The sequence below is a fragment of the Papio anubis genome, chromosome 12 (assembly GCF_008728515.1).
Source record: "Papio anubis isolate 15944 chromosome 12, Panubis1.0, whole genome shotgun sequence".
Lineage (NCBI taxonomy): Eukaryota > Metazoa > Chordata > Mammalia > Primates > Cercopithecidae > Papio > Papio anubis.
The window spans coordinates 60,862,157-60,880,920 of NC_044987.1; the positions used below are offsets into that span (position 1 = coordinate 60,862,157).

General features: G+C 41.5%; 1 protein-coding gene across 5 annotated transcripts in view; it reads left to right on the forward strand.

The window, feature by feature from the left end:
• FAM168A (family with sequence similarity 168 member A) overlaps window positions 1-18,764 on the forward strand; it is a 198,847-nt gene that overhangs the window by 34,740 nt on the left and 145,343 nt on the right. The window contains exon 2 of one of the 5 annotated variants that reach the window (XM_017948748.3): window positions 4,850-4,925. The exons of the other annotated variants lie outside the window; for them this stretch is intronic. The gene's annotated coding sequence lies outside the window, so the exon portion shown is untranslated. The remainder of the gene's footprint in view (window positions 1-4,849; window positions 4,926-18,764) is intronic. 5 annotated transcript variants of the gene reach the window in all.

Here is an 18,764-nt window from a genome sequence, read left to right on the forward strand (position 1 = left end):
ACAGAGTCTTGCTCTGTTGCCCAGGCTGAAATGCAGTGGTACGATCTCGGCTCACTGCAGACTCCACCTCCTGGGTTCAAGCAATCCTCCTGCCTCAGCATCCCAAGTAGCTGGGATTACAGGCGACCACCATCATGCCCGGCTAATTTTTGTATTTTCAGTAGAGACAGGGTTTCACCATGTTGGCCAGGTTGATCTTGATCTCCTCACCTCAGGTGATCTGCCTGCCTTGGCGTCCCAAAGTGCTGGGATTACACGCGTGAGCCATCGTGCCAGGCCAACCTTCTATTCTTTATTGAGTGTTAAACTCAGACTCTAGATTAAGCAAGAAATCAAATGAACAAGTCTAACTGGCATTATATGCTGCATTCTGTGATGGAAAACACTTTCTCTTTGAAGCAAGACATCCGATTGTAGACCGAGGTCTGAGTCAGATGATACTGTTTACAAGGACCTGGTAGATGATTTGCATATGTTATATAATCCCCAAAAGAACCTTTCAGCATAAGTGTTACCATCCCCACTTGTGATGAGGGTCAGAGAGATGAAGAGAGGTCATACAGCTGTAAATATTCCCCTGTAGGCCAGGCGCGGTGGCTCACACCTGTAATTCCAGCACTTTGGAAGGCCGGGGCAGGCAGATCATGAGGTCAGGGGTTTAAGACCAGCCTGACCAGCATGGTGAAACCCTATCTCTACTAAAAATACAAAAATTAGCCGGGTGTGGTGGCATGTGCCTGTAATCCCAGCTACTTAGGAGGCTGAGGCAGGAGAATCGCTTGAATCTGGGAGGTGGAGGTTGCAGTGAGCTGAGATCACACCATTGCACTCCAGCCTGAGCAACAGAGTGGGACTCAGTCTTTAAAAAAAAAAAAAAAAAAAAATTCTTCTGTAATGTTTTAAACCACAGTCCTAAGATTGCAGCATTGAACTTCAAGATCAAGAATCATATGGGATAAGAGGGTATTAAAATTATCTAAAAATTTATTTTTATTGTCCAAAGTGACTAGTGTCACTTTTACCCCTTAGTTGATACAGATATAAAAGTAAAAGTTATTTCAGTAAAGGAAGGGAGGTCTCATAAAGATCTTGGTTTGTGAATTAAAAAACAAACAACAAAAAAAGTGAATGGCTCTGCTTGTATGATCAAATGCTTAAAAAAAGCGGGAATGGCTGTGCCATTTCTAGTTCTCTATGGAATAATTTTAACATATTTATTAGGGCTAGAGTAGCATTTACCATGTTTGAGTGGTCTTTATTTATTCCACAAGGGATTGAGAGTAGTTTACAAAAGTAATCTAGTAAAATAACCTAAAAAAGAAAAACGCTGAGTACTATTGAAAATAGAATAACATATATATATATATGTATGTATGTATGTATGTATGTATGTATGTCTCCCCAGTTGCTGTAGGTGAGCTACAAATTTACCCCTGAATTTCCTGGAAGCCTAGGAGAAAAGGATAACTTTTTTTTGTTTGTTTTTTGAGATGGAGTTTCGCTTTTGTTGCCCAAGCTGGAGTGCAATGGCACGCGATCTTGGCTCACTGCAACCTCCGCCTCCCAGGTTAAAGCGATTCTCCTCCCTCAGCCTCCCAAGTAGCTGGGATTACAGGCATGTGCCACCACGCCTGGCTAATTTTTTGTATTTTTAGTAGAAACGGGATTTCTCCATGTTGGTCAGGCTGATCTTGAACTCCCAACCTCAGGTGATCCACCCACCTTGACCTCCCAAAGTGCTGGGATTACAGGCATGAGCCACCGCGCCCAGGCCTTTTTTTTTTTTTTTTGAGACAGAGTCTTGCTCTGTCGCCCAGGCTGGAGTGTAGTGGCACAATCCTGGCTCACTGCAACCTCTGCCTCCCAGGTTCAAGCAATTCTCCCAGCCTCAACCTCCTGATTAGCTGGGACTACAGGTGTACACCACCACGCCTGGCTAATTTTTGTATTTTCAGTCGGGACAGTTTCACCATGTTGGCCAGGCTGGTCTCGAACTCCTGGTCTCAGGCTATCTGCCCACCTTGGCCTCCCAAAGTGCTGGGATTACAAGCATGAGCAGTGATGCCTGGCTGCATGTTTAGTTTTATAAGAAACTGCCAAATTATTTTCCAGAGTGTGTGTACCATTTTACCTTTCTACCAGAAATATATGAGAAGTCCAGTTTCTTTGCATCCTTGTTAGCATTTAGTATTATCACTCCTTAAATTTAGCTGTTTTAATAGGTATGTAGTACTTCTTTCAGTTTTTCTCTGAGTGAGTACATTTGTTTTTAGCACATGGCAGGTTGATAGCCTTAGTCAGGTTTAGCTTTCAGATTTGCCATATTTGTACCCACTGCATTTAAGTTTTTATTTCTTAATGTACTTTAAATTCTGAAGGCTTACAAAGCTATTGAAAACTTTTCCCAGTATTTTTTTTTCTTAGTTTCTTCATGTCTCCTGATCCCAGCAACAGGTATCTTCACACACCTTAGCAAAAGTACCTTCATTGGAGACCGGGCATGGTTGCTCATGCCTATAATCCCAGCACTTTGGGAGGCTGAGGTAGGAAGAATGCTTGAAGCCATAAGTTCAAGACCACTTGGGCAACATAGTGAGACCACATCTCTTTTAAAAAAAAAAAAAAAGTTGGGCATGGTCATGGTGGCACATGTCTATAGTCTCAGCTCCTCGGGAGGCTGAGCTGGGAGGATTGCTTGAGTCTGGAGGGTTGAGGCTGCAGTTAGCCATGTTCATGCCACTGCACTCCAGCCTGGGAGACAGTGAGACCCTGTCTCAGAAAACAACAACAAGAAAAAAACCTTCATTGGCCTTTCCTTAAATGAGACTAATTCTGTGGATATAACTGCTTGGATTTATTTAATGCTGCAGTAGTGGTACTAAGGATTTTGTTTACATTGTTCTCATTAGTGACAACTCCTCAGTGCTGTTGTGTTTTTTTCTTGCTGAGAATCAAGAAATGTTTTGCCATCTGTTATGGTTACAGTTTGGGCAATGGAAAGAAGAAAAGATAACAAAACAATTTTTGGGAAGTTTGTGTGAATGGAGGATTCTCATTATTGATTGATTGATTGAGGTGAAATTTATATATCGTTGTTGAAATTAACCACTGTAAAGTGAACAATTTAGTGGCATTTAATACACTCCCAGTGTTGTGCAACAACCATCTCTGTCTAGTTCCAAAACATTCATCCCCCTAAAAGGAAGTTCTGTATCCATTAAACAGTCATTCCCATTCCTATTCCCTCCTAGCCCCTGGCGACAACCAATCTGCTTTTCGTCTCTATGGATTTACCTATTCTAAATATTTTACATAAATGAAATCATATAGTGTGTGGCCTTTTGCGTCTGGCTTCTTTCACTCAGAATAATGTTTTTGATGTTCATGTTGTAGCATGTATCAGTACTTCATTACTTTTTTTTTTTGAGACGGAGTTTCACTCTTGTCGCTCAGGCTGGAGTGCAATGGTATGATCTCGGCTCACTGCAACCTCCAGCTCCTGGGTTCAAGCGATTCTGCTACCTCAGCCTCCCTGGTAACTGGGATTACAGGTGACTGCCACCATGCCCGGCTAATTTTTGTATTTTTAGTAGAGACGGGGTTTCATCATATTGGCCAGGTTGATCTTGAACTCCTGACCTCAGGTGATCCACCTGCCTTGGCCTCCCAAAGTGCTGGGATTACAGGCATAAGCACTGCGCCTGGCCAGTACTTCATTACTTTTTAAAGCTTTTTATGGCTGAGTAATATTACATTGTATGGATATGCTACAGTTTGTCCACTGATGGACATTTGAGTTGTTTCTACCTTTTGCTATTGTGAAGAGTGCTGCTATGAACATGTGGGTAGATGTATTTGTTTTAGTACCTGTTTTAGTTCAGTGTATACCTAGGAATGGAATTGCTGGGTCGTATGGTAATTCTATGTTTAACTTGCTGAGGAGCTGCCAGACCTTTCCATAATGGCTGCACCATTTTAACGTTCCCACCAACATTTGAGGGTTCAGATTTTTTAACATTATTGCTGGCCGGGCGCGGTGGCTCAAGCCTGTAATCCCAGCACTTTGGGAGGCCGAGACGGGTGGATCACAAGGTCAGGAGATCGAGACCATCCTGGTGAACACAGTGAAACCCCGTCTCTACTAAAACTACAAAAAACTAGCCGGGCGAGGTGGCGGGTGCCTGTAGTCCCAGCTACTCGGGAGGCTGAGGCAGGAGAATGGCATGAACCCGGGAGGCGGAGCTTGCAGTGAGCTGAGATCCAGCCACTGCACTCCAGCCTGGGCGACAGAGCAAGACTCCGTCTAAAAAAAAAAAAAAAAAAAAACATTATTGCTCATACTTGTTATTTCCTTCTTCATTTTTAAAAAATAAATAGCTGTTATAATGAGTATGGCATATCATATGGTTTTGATTTGTATTTCCCTAATGATTAATAAATGACATTAAGCATCTTTCCATGTACTTGTTGGCCATTTGTATATCTGTGGAAAAATACCTATTCATGTCCTTTGCCCATTAAAAAAACTTTTTTTTTTTTTTTGCCTTTTTGTTGTTGAATTATAAAAGTTTCTTTTACAGTTTGGATTCCAGACCTTTATCAAATATATGATTTCCAAATATTTTTTCTTATTCAGTAGGTTTTCTTTCCACTTTTTTTTTTTTTTTCTTTTTTAGAGACAGGGTTTTGCTCTGTTGCCCAGGTTGGAGTACAGTGGCATGATCATAGTTCACTGCAGCCTTTAACTCCTGGGCTCAAGTGATCCTCCAGCCTCAGACTCGTAAGTAGCTAGGACTACAGATGTGCACCACCATGCTTGGGTAATTTTTCTTTTTTACATTTTTTGTAGAGGCAGTGTCTTGCTGTTTGCCCAAGCTGATGCTGAATTCCCACCTTGGCCCTTCTGAAGTGCTGGGATTGCAGGTGTAAGCTATCACATTTGGCCTCTTCACTTTTTTGATAATAGCCTTTGATGCACAAAAGTTTTAAATTTTGATGAAGTCCAGTTTATTTTTTCTTTGGTTGCTTAGTTTGTTGTCATAGCTCAGAATCCATTGCCAAATCCAAGGTCATGAAGATTTATCATGGTTGTATCCCTTAAATTTAGGTCTTTAATTTTGAATTAAGTTTTATATGTGGTTTGAGGTAGGGGTCCAGCTTCATTCTTCTGCTTGTAGATATTCAGTTGTCCCAGCACCATTTGTTGAAGAGACTTTTATTTTCTCATTGATTAGTGATTAGTCTTGGCATGTTGGTTGAAAATTTATTGGCCAGAGATATATGGATTTATTTCTAGACTTGTGATTCTGTTCCATTGGTCTATATACCTGTCCTTATGCGAGTATCATGCTGTACTGATTACCATAGTTTTGTAGTAAATTTTGAAATTGTTAAGTGTGAGTCTTCCAACTTCGTTGATCTTTTTCAAGATTATTTTTGCTATTTGTATCCTCTTGCAATTCCATATGAATTTGAGGACTGGCTCTTCCAGTTCTACAAAAAAAGGTTTTTGGACTTTTGATAAAATCTATAGATTGCTTTGGAAGTGGCATCTTAACAATATTACATTTTCCAATTAATGAATACAGGATTTTAAAATTAATAACTTAATTTTGGCCAGGCATAGTGGCTCATGCCTGTAATCCCAGCACTTTGGGAGGCCGAGGCAGGAGGATCGCTTGAGCTCAGGAGTTCAAGACCAGTCTAGTTAACATAGTAAGATCCCATCTCTGCTGAAAATAAAAAAAAAAATTTAGCCAGGAGTGGGGGCACTATCATCTTAAACAGTAACTCCCATTTCTTCCCTACCCCAGCTCCTGGCAACCACCATTCAACTATGTGTCCAAGAATTGCATTATTCTGTGTATCTCATATGAGTAGAATAATAGTGTTTGTCCTTTATTACTGGTTTAATTCACTTAGCATAATGTCTTCAGGGTTCATCATGTTTTAGTATATGTCAGAATTTCCTTCTTTTTTAAGTCTGAATAATACTCCATTGTATGTATATGCCACAGTTTTTTGATCCATTCATCCATCAACAGACACCTAAGTTGCTTTCACCTTTTGGTGGTTATGAATTTCCCATTGCTTTTTTTCCTCTTTTTTTTTTGGGACAGGGTCTTGCTCTGTTGCCCAGGCTGGAGTGCAGTGGTGTGATCTTGGCTCACTGCAACCTCTGCCTCCTGAGTTCAGGCGATTCTTGTGCCTCAGCCACCCAAGTAGCTAGGATTACAGGTGTGTGCCACCCTACCTGGCTAATTTTTGTATTTTTTTTTTGTAGTAGAGGCAGGGTTTTGCCATGTTGGCCAGGCTGTCCTCGAACTCCTAGCCTTATGTGATCCGCCTGCCTTGGCCTTCCAAAATGCTGGGATTACCAACATGAGCCACTGCACCTGGCCCCCAATTTTTTTTTATTGCAGTAAAATACATGCAAAATTTATCATCTCGATTTTTTGAAAGTGTATAGTTTAGTGGCCAGGCACGGTGGCTCATGCCTGTAATCCCAGCACTTTGGAAGGCCGAGGTGGGTGGATCACGAGGTCAGGAGTTCAAGACCAGCCTGGCCAAGATGGTGAAACCCTATCTCTACTAAAAATACAAAAATTAGCCAGCCATGGTGTTGGGCGCTTGTAATCCCAGCTACTCGGGAGGCTGAATTGCTTGAACCTGCGAGGCGGAGGTTGCAGTGAGCCGAGATCACACCAGCCTGGGCGACAGAGCGAGACTCCGTCTCAAAAAAAAAAAAAAAAAAAGAAAGAAAGTGTATAGTTTAGTGTATTAAATACATTCGTAATGTTGTGTGACCATCACTGTCAACTATCTCTAAAACTCTTTATCTTACGGATCTGAAATTTGTCTACCCATTAAACAGGAACTCCCTATTGCCCCATTCTTCCTACCCCCGCCCCTGACAATCACCATTCAGTCTTCTGTCTCTATGATTTTGATGACTCTGAGTGCCTCATATAAGTAGAATCATATAGGATTTGTCTTTTTATTTAATTATTTAAATTATTATTATTATTAATTTGCTAGTGGTGGGGTGGAGGGAATGGGTTCTCACTGTTTTTTTTTTTTTTAAAGCCAGAGTTCTCACTTTGTCATCCAGGAGGGACTGCAGTGGCACGATGATAGCTTCTTGCAACCTTGAACTCTTAGACACAAGCCATCCTCTTGCCTCAGCCTCCAACCAGCTAGGACTACAGGTGTGTATCACCACACTTGGCTAATTTAAAAAATTTGTTTTTTGTAGAAACAGGGTTTCGCTATGTTGTGCAGGCTGGTCTTGAACTCCTGGCCCCAAGTGATCCTCCTGCCTCTGCTTCCCAAAGTGCTGGGATTACAATGTGAGCCACTATACCCAGCCCCATTGCTTTTTTTGTTGTTGTTTTTTCTTTAACATGACAGTGGGTTGAAGCTTACCAGACCCATTGCTTTTTAATATAATAGCAAGCCTTCCTTTCTCTTTTTCTTTTTTTTCCCACAAATATTTATAGAGCAGCTTCTTTATGCCCACTATTTTTAGTATTAGAAGCCTGGCAGTGAACAAGACTAACAAGGTCCTTGGAGGTTACATTCTGGTGATGAGAATGGTTCCCTCTTTGGAAGCCTTGCCAGGAACTAGTTCCCTGGTTTGCTCAGTTTATGATTAGGCCACGTATCAACTGTGTGTCATCACTTTGGATGTTGCAGACCTTAGCTCCATTTTTTTTTTTTTTTTTGAGATGGGGTCTTGCTCTGTCGCCCAGGCTAGAGTGCAGTGGTGTGATCTTGGCTCATTGCAACCTCTGCCTCCCGGATTCAAGCAATTCTCTTGCCTCAACCATCCAAGTAGCTGGGATTACAGGTGCCCACCACCACGCCCAGTTAATTTGTTTTGTATTTTTAGTAGAGCTGGGGTTTTGACATGTTGGCCAGGCTGGTCTCGAACTCCTGACCTCAAGAGATCCACCTGCCTCGGCCTCCCAAAGTGCTGGGACCTTAGCCCCATTTTTCCTTTGTGCCTTACTTTGTCACTTTCTCTCAGAGGCCTTTCATGAGCCCCCAGGCTGGACTGGGTGTTCCTCTTCTGCTTTAACTACCCATCACTTATCTTTAGTATAATGCTGCCTAACTCTCTCTTCTACTGGAATGGTACCCTTGTTGACTGACTCATGTATAGCTGCTTCGCTTAATCATAGACCAGATATTCAGGTCCTCTGAGACAGGCCCCTGATGACTTTTGCAACTACATCTTTCACCATAGCCTGCCTTGCACTTTGGACTCTAGTAACACTGAAATAAATGTCATTTCCCAAGGCATGCTAAGCTGTTTCTATTCTCTAGTCTCTCCCTTTTTCGTAGAATGCCCTTTTCCTCTAGGCTAATGTCTTTCTCCTTTAAATTAGTCATCTTCAACAAAGGCTACCTTGCCCTTCTCTTGACTTTGCCACATTCCTGCTGCTGCCTTCCTTCCATGGCCTTTGTCACACTATATGGTAATTGACAGGTTCCATGATCTTAAGGAACTTATGGATTTTAGCAGTGGGTCTTAGCTTGCCATCTTCTTCACCCATCAAGTTTCATTTCTCTCTTTACTCATTGAACTTGGCTTTGCTGATGACAGACATTCTGAAATGAAAGCGACCTCCTGGGAATCCGATGGGATTTTCTCTTTATTGCTCTCCCATTGTATTTCACCCTTGCATTTGTGTCAGTTCTCAGTAGGATTAACATAATCTTTTTGTGTAAAAATAATATGCCTCTAATATATTTCTCACCTAGCAGAGATTCTAATGATCTTAATTAATCCTGATGGCATTTTATATATTTACTTTTTGTCCTAAAGTCTCCTTCACCTTGTTTTTTGGAAAAATGCCTGTTATGGAAAAACTAGAAAACTTGGCAAATGGCCAGGCACGGTGGCTCAAGCCTGTAATCCCAGCACTTTGGGAGGCCGAGATGGGCGGATCACAAGGTCAGGAGGTTGAGACCATCCTGGCTAAGACGGTGAAACCCCGTCTGTACTAAAAAATAGAAAAAACTAGCCGGGCGAGGCGGCGGGCGCCTGTAGTCCCAGCTACTCGGGAGGCTGAAGCAGGAGAATGGCGTGAACCCGGGAGGTGGAGCTTGCAGTGAGCTGAGATCTGGCCACTGTACTCCAGCCTGGGCGACAGAGCGAGACTCCGTCTCAAAAAAAAAAAAAAAAAAAAAAAAAAACTTGGCAAATAATATCGCTCTATATTCTGCCAAGCAGAGATTACTTTTAAAACTCACCATTTAGGGTTTTTTGAAAAGTTATTTTCTAATTATTTTATATAATTAAGATCATACTATAGGTAGTCTTTTGGAGTGCTTTTTAATTTAACATTATATCATAAGCATTTTCCTTTTATTTTTGAGACAGAGTCTGGGTCTGTCACCTAGGCTGGAGTGCAGTGGCGCGATCACAGCTCACTGCAGCCTCAAACTCCTGGGCTCAAGTGATCTTCTACCTTAGCCTCCCAAGTAGCTGGTACTATAGGCACGCACCCCACACCCACCTTATTAAAAGTTTTTATTTTTGTAGAGATGGGGTCTCACTGTGCTGCCCGGGCTGGTCTCGAACTCCTGGCTCAAGCGATCCTCCCACCTTGGCGTCCCAAAGTGCTGGGATTACAGGTGTGAGCCACTGTGCCTGGCCTCAGTCTTTATTTTTTTTATAGTTTTCCTAGGATAAATAGGAATAGGGTAACTGGAGTGAAGGTATATTTATTTTTATTTTTATTTATTTTTTATTTTTATTTATTTATTTTTTTTTGAGACGGAGTCTTGCTCTGTCGCCCGGGCTGGAGTGCAGTGGCCGGATCACAGCTCACTGCAAGCTCCGCCTCCCAGGTTCACGCCATTCTCCTGCCTCAGCCTCCCGAGTAGCTGGAATTACTATTTTTATTTTTTTGAGATAGCGTCTGGCTCTTTCACACAGGCTGGACTGCAGTGGCTGGAGTGCAGTGGCACAATCTCAGTTCACTGCAACCTCCACCTCCTGGGCTCAAACTCCCACCTCAGTCTCTTGAATAGCTGGGACTACAGGTGCATGCCACCACACCTGGCTAATTTTTTAATTTTTTGTAGAGGCGGGGTTTCACCATGTTGCCCAGGCTGGTCTTGAACTCCTGGGCTCAATCCATTTGCCTGCCTTGGCCTCCCAAAGTGCTAGGATTACATACATGAGCTACTGCGCCCATCCAGGTGTAATTTTTTTAAGGCTCTTGATATACACTGTTATTATCCTAGTTCATTGCAGGGACTAAGTATTTGTTAAATGAAAGAATGACTACCCCCCAGAAAGACTGTGAGTAGTCATGCTCTTTACAGGAGTAGATGAGTGGCTCTAACTCCCCATACTGCCTTTCATATTTGACCCTCTCATTGTCCTCCATCCTCATTTGTTTATAGCGAGGGCTTTATGCTCTTATTAGTCATACTTAATTGCTTTCTCTATGCTCAGGCCAGATGAAATCAGGTCTTTATTCCTTTTTTCCCAAAGAGGAGATACTGAACTTCTCATTTGGTCATGTTCCTTTTTCACCCTTCCATCATTTATTGGTAGCATCTTCTGACTTTGAAACCGTAGAGACTTAAAAAACTTGACCGATCTCGTAGGTAATATTTAAAATATGGAGAGAGATTAAGGTCTCGTTGAAAAAAAATCTAGAGTTGGTTTCTGAGAGACCAAAGGGATTCTACTCTACCTGGGTGACCTTAACCTTTGATCTCTCTGGGCCTCTGTTTACTATCTGTAAAAAGGGCCATAATAATAACTCCCTTTCTTATCATATGGGCTTGATAGGATTAATTAATTTATAAAACAATATTGAATGGCTACTTTGCAAAATTGTATGATAAATTCAGTTCATTCCTTCAGTCATTCATCCATTATTTATTTATTTATTTGTTTATTTTTTTGAGACGGAATCTCACTCTGTCACCCAGGCTGGAAGACAGTGGCGCTATCTTGGCTCACTGCAACCTCTGCCTCCTGGGTTGTAGTGATTCTCCTGCTTCGGTCTCCCGACTAGCTGGAATTATAGTTGTGTGCCACGACACCAGGCTAATTTTTGTATTTTTAGTAGAGATGGGGTTTCACCATGTTGGCCAGGCTGGTCTTGAACTTCTGACCTCAAGTGATCCACCAACCTTGGCCTCCCAAAGTGTTGGGATAACAGGCATGAGCCACCATGCCTGGCCTCATCCGTTATTTATTCAACTGGTTAACAGATGTTAATTGAGTACCTCTTTCGTGCTGGGTTTTATGCTAAGTACTAGATAGGAAGGTAAACAACTAATAAAGAAATTGCAGTTCACTATGAAACATACTATGATATTGGTATGTAATAGCAACAACTGCAACTGATACTTAATGCTTGCCTACTGTGTGCCAGGCACTGTTATGAAGCCTTTACCTAAATTAATTCATTTAATTATTAAACTTTTAAAGAAGGTGCATAATTACTGTAAAGTACAAATTATAGTGGAATACAAAGGAGAGTGTTAAATGTTACCATGTATTGAATGAATGCCCATATGAGCCAGACATTGTATAGATATTTTATATATACATTTTCTTTCATCTTTACCACAGCTCTTCAAAGTTAGGCATTATCATTTACACATGAGGAAATAGAGTCTAAGGAAGATTAAGAAATGTGCCCAAGTTCACAGTTTGTAAGAGAGGTAGAGTTGGAATTGAACCCAGTTTTAGTCCAATTCAGAATCCTTGGTTCTTAGGATTTTGTTTATACAAGGCAGAAGAGTAGGTAAAACTCTGTAGGCTAAGGCTCTGTGAGGTCAAAGATAAGAAAGTCCATTGCTTTTGAGGAGGAGAGGAGGCAAAACTGAAATATATTTTCTTAAAAATGTGATATCGTTCCTTCCTCTTCCCCATATATTCCTTTCTCTCCAGGACAGACTAAGAAATCCTTTTGTACCAGCATGGGTATTTAAGTACTTCCTAAGTACTGCACTGTAGCTGCTGCTGCTGATAGCACATGGCAGTTCTGAATGCTTTAGCCAAGTGCATAATAACTGGAAATTCATTCAGGGCAGCTGCAACATGCAACCAGATGGGATTTAAAATTGGCATGTTCATATTTTTTAAAAAAGCTAATTAAAAAATGTCAGTTTGCAACCTGATGTTGCCATGTTAGAATTTTCTAATCTTTTTCTCCAATTGAATAGGAAATGTTTCATTAAACTCCTGTTAAATTGTTTACACTTGTGGCACACTGCACAGATGTGATCGTCTGGCTGAAATGTTTTTCCAAAATTATGTGCAGTAGGAAAGAGAAGAATGAGCAGTTTTAGTTCGAAATCTGGAATGGCTATTGAATAAAGGAGTGCAGTTAAATTTTTAGTTTATAGAATTAACTGTTGTTTTTGTAATTGTGCTATATAACTGAATCATGGTGCTCCAGCTTTGAGAGGCATAGACTAATGGAGAGAGACCCATTTAAGATAGGGTATGTTTAAAACTATTTGTATCAGATAGTTCCTGTCTCATTACTTTTTGCAATAACTTCCTGACTGGTCTCCCTACCTGCTGTCTCACCACCACCAAATCTGTCCTCCCTCCTGCTTCTCCCTGAGCTTTGTTGAATACAGATTGCACTCTTCTCTGCTTTAAAATCTTCCAGGGTTTTTTTCGTAACTTGGAGGATAAAATTCAAACCCCTTAACTTAGCTTGCAGGCTCTTTCATGGTTTGGCCTCTGCTTGCCTCATTAGCTTCAAATTCTCCATTTTTTTTTTTTTTTGAGACGGAGTCTTACTCTGTTGCCCAGACTGGAGTGCAGTGGCGCAATCTCAGCTCACTGCAAGCTCTGCCTCCCTGGGTTCACACCATTCTCCTACCTCAGCCTCCCAAGTAACTGGGGCTGCAGGCGCCCACCACCACGCCCAGCTAATTTTGTTTTTGTATTTTTAGTAGAGACAGGTTTCACCGTGTTAGCCAGGATGGTCTCGATTTCCTGACCTTGTGATCTGCCCACCTCAGCCTCCCAAAGTGCTGGGATTACAGGCGTGAACCATCGCGCCCAGCTAAATTCTCCTTTATTTTTCATATGTTGTTCCAGCCAAATTGAACTACTTTGCACCTGTTGTCCAGGTCATATTTCTGTATCTTCATCCATCACATTTATCTCTATTTGGTACACCCCTCCCACCCTCCTTTTTAAAAAATATTTATTTATTTACTTATTGTTTATTTATTTATTTTTGAGACAGGATCTGACTCTGTCACCCAGGCTGGAGTACAGTGATATGATCACGGCTCACTGCATCCTCGACCCCCCTGTCTCAGGTGATCTTCCCACCTCAGCCTCCTGAGTAGCTAGGACTACAGGCACCTGCCACCACACCTGGCTAATTTTTGTATTTTTTGTAGAAACAGGGTTTTGCCGTGTTGCCCAGGCTGGTCTTGAACTCCTGGGCTCAAGCTGTCTGCCTGCCTTGGCCTCCCAAAGTGCTGGGATTACAGGCATGAGCCACCAAGCCCGGCCTTAATTACCCTTTAAAACTTAATTGAGGCTTATCTCTGAGTAGCTTCCTTTGTGGTTTCCCCACCTTCTATTCCATTTCACTACTGGGTTCTGATCCTCGTTTGTGGTCTTCATAGTTCCTAGCATTTCTTTCTATTGTAGAGCTCTTACCACTTTCTATTATTCCAATTTAAGTTTCTGTCTACCAACACTATTTATCTCTCTTTATTACAGTTCCTCAGAAAATGTGTGTCAAGTGACTATTTTTTTTTAAATATAAAGAGCATCCTGAGGATATGTTCATTCATATATATTTATTCATAGAGTATGAATGATATGATAAAAAGTATGATAAATTTCAACCAGTCTTCTTATTTTTATTTCTGCCAAGTTGTGAGGTTGTTCCAATGTTTGAAAAAAAATTCCTTTTAGAAACACCTGCAGTTTAATTACATGCCAAACCTGAAGCAAGAAATAAACCCTCTTCTTAATCAAGTCTCACAGTAAGTAGTGGAACTTTGGTTTGGGGTGAAGGACTAGACAAAGACTTTCTGATTAGCTCTACCTATTGTGATTCCTGCCTCTTTCCACAGGTTGGGATGATGGTGGGTTATTACACTGATGCTAGCCTGTAAGGGACATTGAATGTATGGAACTTAAATCATGGGTGGTATGTGATAATAAGGTAGAACAAATTCTGTGTTACCCATGTCATTGCTAAGAAACACTTACTGGAGGTTTACTAAAGGTTGATGCTGGGATACAAAAATGACTTAGGTGTAGCTCCTGCCAGACTGCCTGCTAGACTGTTTGTGCCTGCGGGAACACACAGAATTTAGACATAGCACTGTCCTGCAGAACTTTCTGCAGTGATGGAAATGTTCTATATCCATGCTGTCCGATACAGTAGTCACCAGCTATGTGTGGATTTTGAGTGCTTGAAATATGCATAGTGAGACTGAAGAACTGAATTTTAATTTTTTTTTTTTACTTTTAATTAATTTAAATTTGAATTTAAACAGCTATGAATGGTTAACGGCTATGGGAAGCTCAGATCTAGAGGTGCCGATCAGTGGAGAGACAGACATGTAAATAAGCAAGTACAATTAAATGTGGTAGGTACTGTGATAGAAATATGTCTATGGAGGCCGGACACAGTGGCTCATGCCTGTAATCCCAGTACTTTGGGTGGCCGAGGCATGTGGATCACCTGAGGTCAGGAGTTCGAGACCAGTGTGGCCAACATGGTGAAACCCCATCTCTACTAAAAATACAAAAATTAGCTGGGCGTGGTGGCACATGCCTGTAATCCCAGCTACTTGGTAGGCTGAGGCAGGAGAATTGCTTGAACTTGGGAGGTGGAGGTTGCAGTGAGCCGGGATCATGCCACTGCACTCCAGCCTGGGCGACAGAGAAAAACTCCATCACAAAAAAAAGAGAAAGGTCTATGGAGCCAGGTGTGGTGGTTCACTTCTATAATCCCAGCACTTTGGGAGGCCAAGGAGGGAGGACCACTTGAGGCCAGGAGTTCAAGTCCAGCCAGGGCAACATAGGGAGACCCCACCTTTACAAAAAATAAAATTGTCTGGCCTTAGTGGTGCACGCCTGTAGTCCCAGCTACTCAGCAGAAGGATCTCTTGAGCCCAGGAAGTCAAAGCTGCAGTGGGCCATGATTGTACCACTACATTCCAGTGTAGGTAACAGAGCAAGACCCTTTCACAAAAAAAAAAAAAAAAAAAAATCAAGTTAAAAAAAAGAAATACATCTAGGGTTCTCTCTAGGATTAGGTCAGTTCTGGGAGTGGGGAGAGGGATTCAAGAAAGTATTATATCTTTATGAGTCTTAAAAAATGAGTAGATATAACTGGTTGTCATATGCAGCTTAAAGAATTACGCTGTCTTGGCCAGGTGCGGTGGCTCACGCCTGTAATCCCAGCACTTTGGGAGACCAAGGCAGGCGGATCACGAGTTCAGGAGATCGAGACTATCCTGGCTAACATGGTGAAACCCCGTCTCTACTAAAAATACAAAAAATTAGCCGGGCGTGGTGGTGGGCTCCTGTAGTCCCAGCTACTTGGGAGGCTGAGGCAGGAGAATGGGGTGAACCTGGGAGGCGGAGTTTACAGTGAGCTGAGATCACGCCACTGCACTCAAGCCTGGGCCACAGAGTGAGACTCTGTCTCAAAAAAAAAAAAAAAAAAGAATTACAGTGTCTTGGAGCCCCTGGCTGTTTGATCTTGAGCAAGTGATTTGACTTTTCTAGGCTGAGCTTTGTCATTTTTAAAGAAAGGTCATAATAGTCCCCACCTTAGTCACAGTTGGGCGAAATAATGTGCTTGCTTATAGTAAGCACTCAGTAAATGTTAGCTATTATTATTATTATCTTACTTCCTATTTCATACTACCATGTATACACAGCTTGCTTGCTTACTTATTTATTTTATTTATAAATTATGATGAAAAACGTAACATAAAATTTACTGTCTTAACCATTTTTAAGTGTATAGTTTAGTTTAGTAGTATTAACTAATTTACATTGTTGCATAACAGATCTCTACATTTTCTTCTTGCAAAACTGAAACTCTATACCCATTGAACAACAACTGTCCCTTCCTCCTTCTTCCAATTTCCTGACAACCACAATTTTACTATTTGTTTCTGTGAGTTTGACTACTTTAGATACCTCATGTAAGTGGAATCGTGCAATATTTGTCTTTCTGTGACTGGCTTATTTCACTGGGTATAATGTCTTCGAGGTTCATCCATGCTGTAGCATATGACAGGATTTCCTTCTCCTTTAAGGCTAAATACTATTCCTTTGTATGTGTATACCACGCCTTTTTCCCCCCCTATTCATTCAATGATGGACATTTGGTTTGCTTTCACCTCTTGGCTGTTGTGAATAATGCTGCACTGACACAGATACGCAAATATCTCTTCAAGATTCTGCTTTCAGTTCTTTTGGATGTATATCCAGAAATGGAATTGCCAGATGATATAATAATTCTATTTTTATTTTTTGAGAGATGGAGTCTCACTATGTTGCCCAGGCTGAAGTGCAGTGGTTATTCACAGGCATGATAATAGTACACTCTTATCCTTGAACTCCTGGGCTCAAACGACCCTCCTGCCTCCACATCCCAAGTAGCTGGGACTACAGGTGTGCATTAGCACACCTGGCTTATTTTTAATTTTTGGAGGAAGGTTTATACTATTTTCTTTTCTTTTTCTTTTGTTACTTCCTGCAAGCAGATACACTATTTTCAATAGCAGCAGCACCATTTTACGTTCCCACCAACAGTGCACAAGGGTTCTAGTTTCCCCATATCCTCAACACTTCTTATTTTCTATTTTGTCTTGGATTTTTTTTTAATACCTGCCATCATAATGGATATCAGGTGATATTATGGTTTGGATTGCATTTTTCTAATGGTTAGTGATATTGAGCATCTTTTAAAATGCATGTTGGCTATTTGTATTTCTTCTTTTTTCCTCTTCCTCCTTTCTCCTCTTTCTTCTTCCTCATCCTCCTCTTCCCCCCACCCCTTTTTCTCTGCCTACTCCTCCTCCTTTTTCTTTCTTCTTCCTTTTGTTTTCTTTCTTTCTTTTTTTTTTCTTGAACTTCTGGGCTCAAGCAATCTTCCCACCTTGGCCTCCCAGTGCTAGGATTACAGGTATGAGTCACTGTGTGCAGCCCGTTTGTGTATCTTCTTTGGAGAAATGTCTATGCAAGTTCTTTGCACATTTTAAAATTGTAATTGTTTTGTTGTTATTTTTTCATATGCAGTTTTTGTTAAATTTTATTTTAAAGTTAACAACAGTAAAATCAAACTTGTAATAAAATTCTTTTAATTTTAATACATGCATACTTTGTGTAACTGTCACCACACCACAGTCGAGATATAGAACAGTTCCATTACCCTAAAAATAATCTTCATCACAGCTAGCTTTTTTTTTTTTTTTTTTTGAGATGGAATTTCGTTCTTGTTGCCCAGGCTAGAGTGCAATGGCGCGATCTAGTCTCACTGCAACCTCCACCTCCCAGTTTCAAGCGATTCTCCTGCCTCAGCCTCCTGAGTAGCTGGAATTACAGGCATGTGCCACCACACCCAGCTAATTTTGTATTTTTTTTTTTTTTTTGAGACGGAGTCTCACTCTGTCACCCGGGCTGGAGTGCAGTGGCGCGATCTCGGCTCACGGCAATCTCCACCTCCCGGGTTCAAGCAATTCTCCTGCCTCAGCCTCCCGAGTAGCTGGGACTACACGCGCCTGCCACCATGCCTGGCTAATTTGTTTTGCATTTTTAGTAGAGATGGGATTTCACTGTGTTAGCCAGCATGGTCTCGATCTCCTGACCTTGTGATCCGTCCGCCTTGGCCTCCCAAAGTGCTGGGATTACAGGCGTGAGCCACCGTGCCCGACCAATTTTGTATTTTTGATAGAGACAGGGCTTCACCATTTCGGTCAGGCTGGTCTTGAACTCCTGACCTCAGGTCATCTGCCTGCCTCAGCCTCCCAAAGTGCTGGGATTACAGGCGTGAGCCACCGTGCCCAGCCCAACAGCTGGCTTTTTAATAGGTGCTTTCCAGTAGTGTTGTTGAGAAGCTGTCTTATTTCAAAATTGGTTAGTCAGTTGTAAATTAGTCCAAAGTGCTTATGGCTCTTGATTGATTTGCTGGGAAATACTCTATACTTTTTCTCCCCGCCCCGCCCCCCACATAGGTGAACTTGGGAATCAGACTTAGCCCCTTCTTTTCATGTAACAGAGTACTACTGCTGACCAAATAATTAAATGCAGGGATATGGGATCTTATGATATATAGCTTTGGCAAACATTCTCTCAATCTGTAGTTGTCAATCTGTGTTCTTATGATCTTAGTCTTTGGTTTATTAATCCATAGAAGCTTTTATAAATAAGAACTATAAGCTAGGTCTTAAGTATGCTCAGTAGTAAGAAGTGGGAAGAGCTAAGAAAGAGCCCTAGATTGAGATAGTGAATGCAGAATCAACTCTTGGCCCTGATAACTTTCTAAAAAACCTTAAATCTTTTAATTTCTGTAAGATGTAGGTGTTTTGTCTGCAAAATGGGTGAATTGATAACCCTAATCTCATAGGATTTTTTTGTCGTGAATATTAGGTAAAATAAAGAGTATGTTGGCTGGGTGCTGTGGCTTACGCCTGTAATCCCAAGACTTTGGGAGGCTGGAGCAAGTGGACCACTTGAGCCCAGGAGTTTGAGTATAGCTGTGATCGCACCACTGCACTCC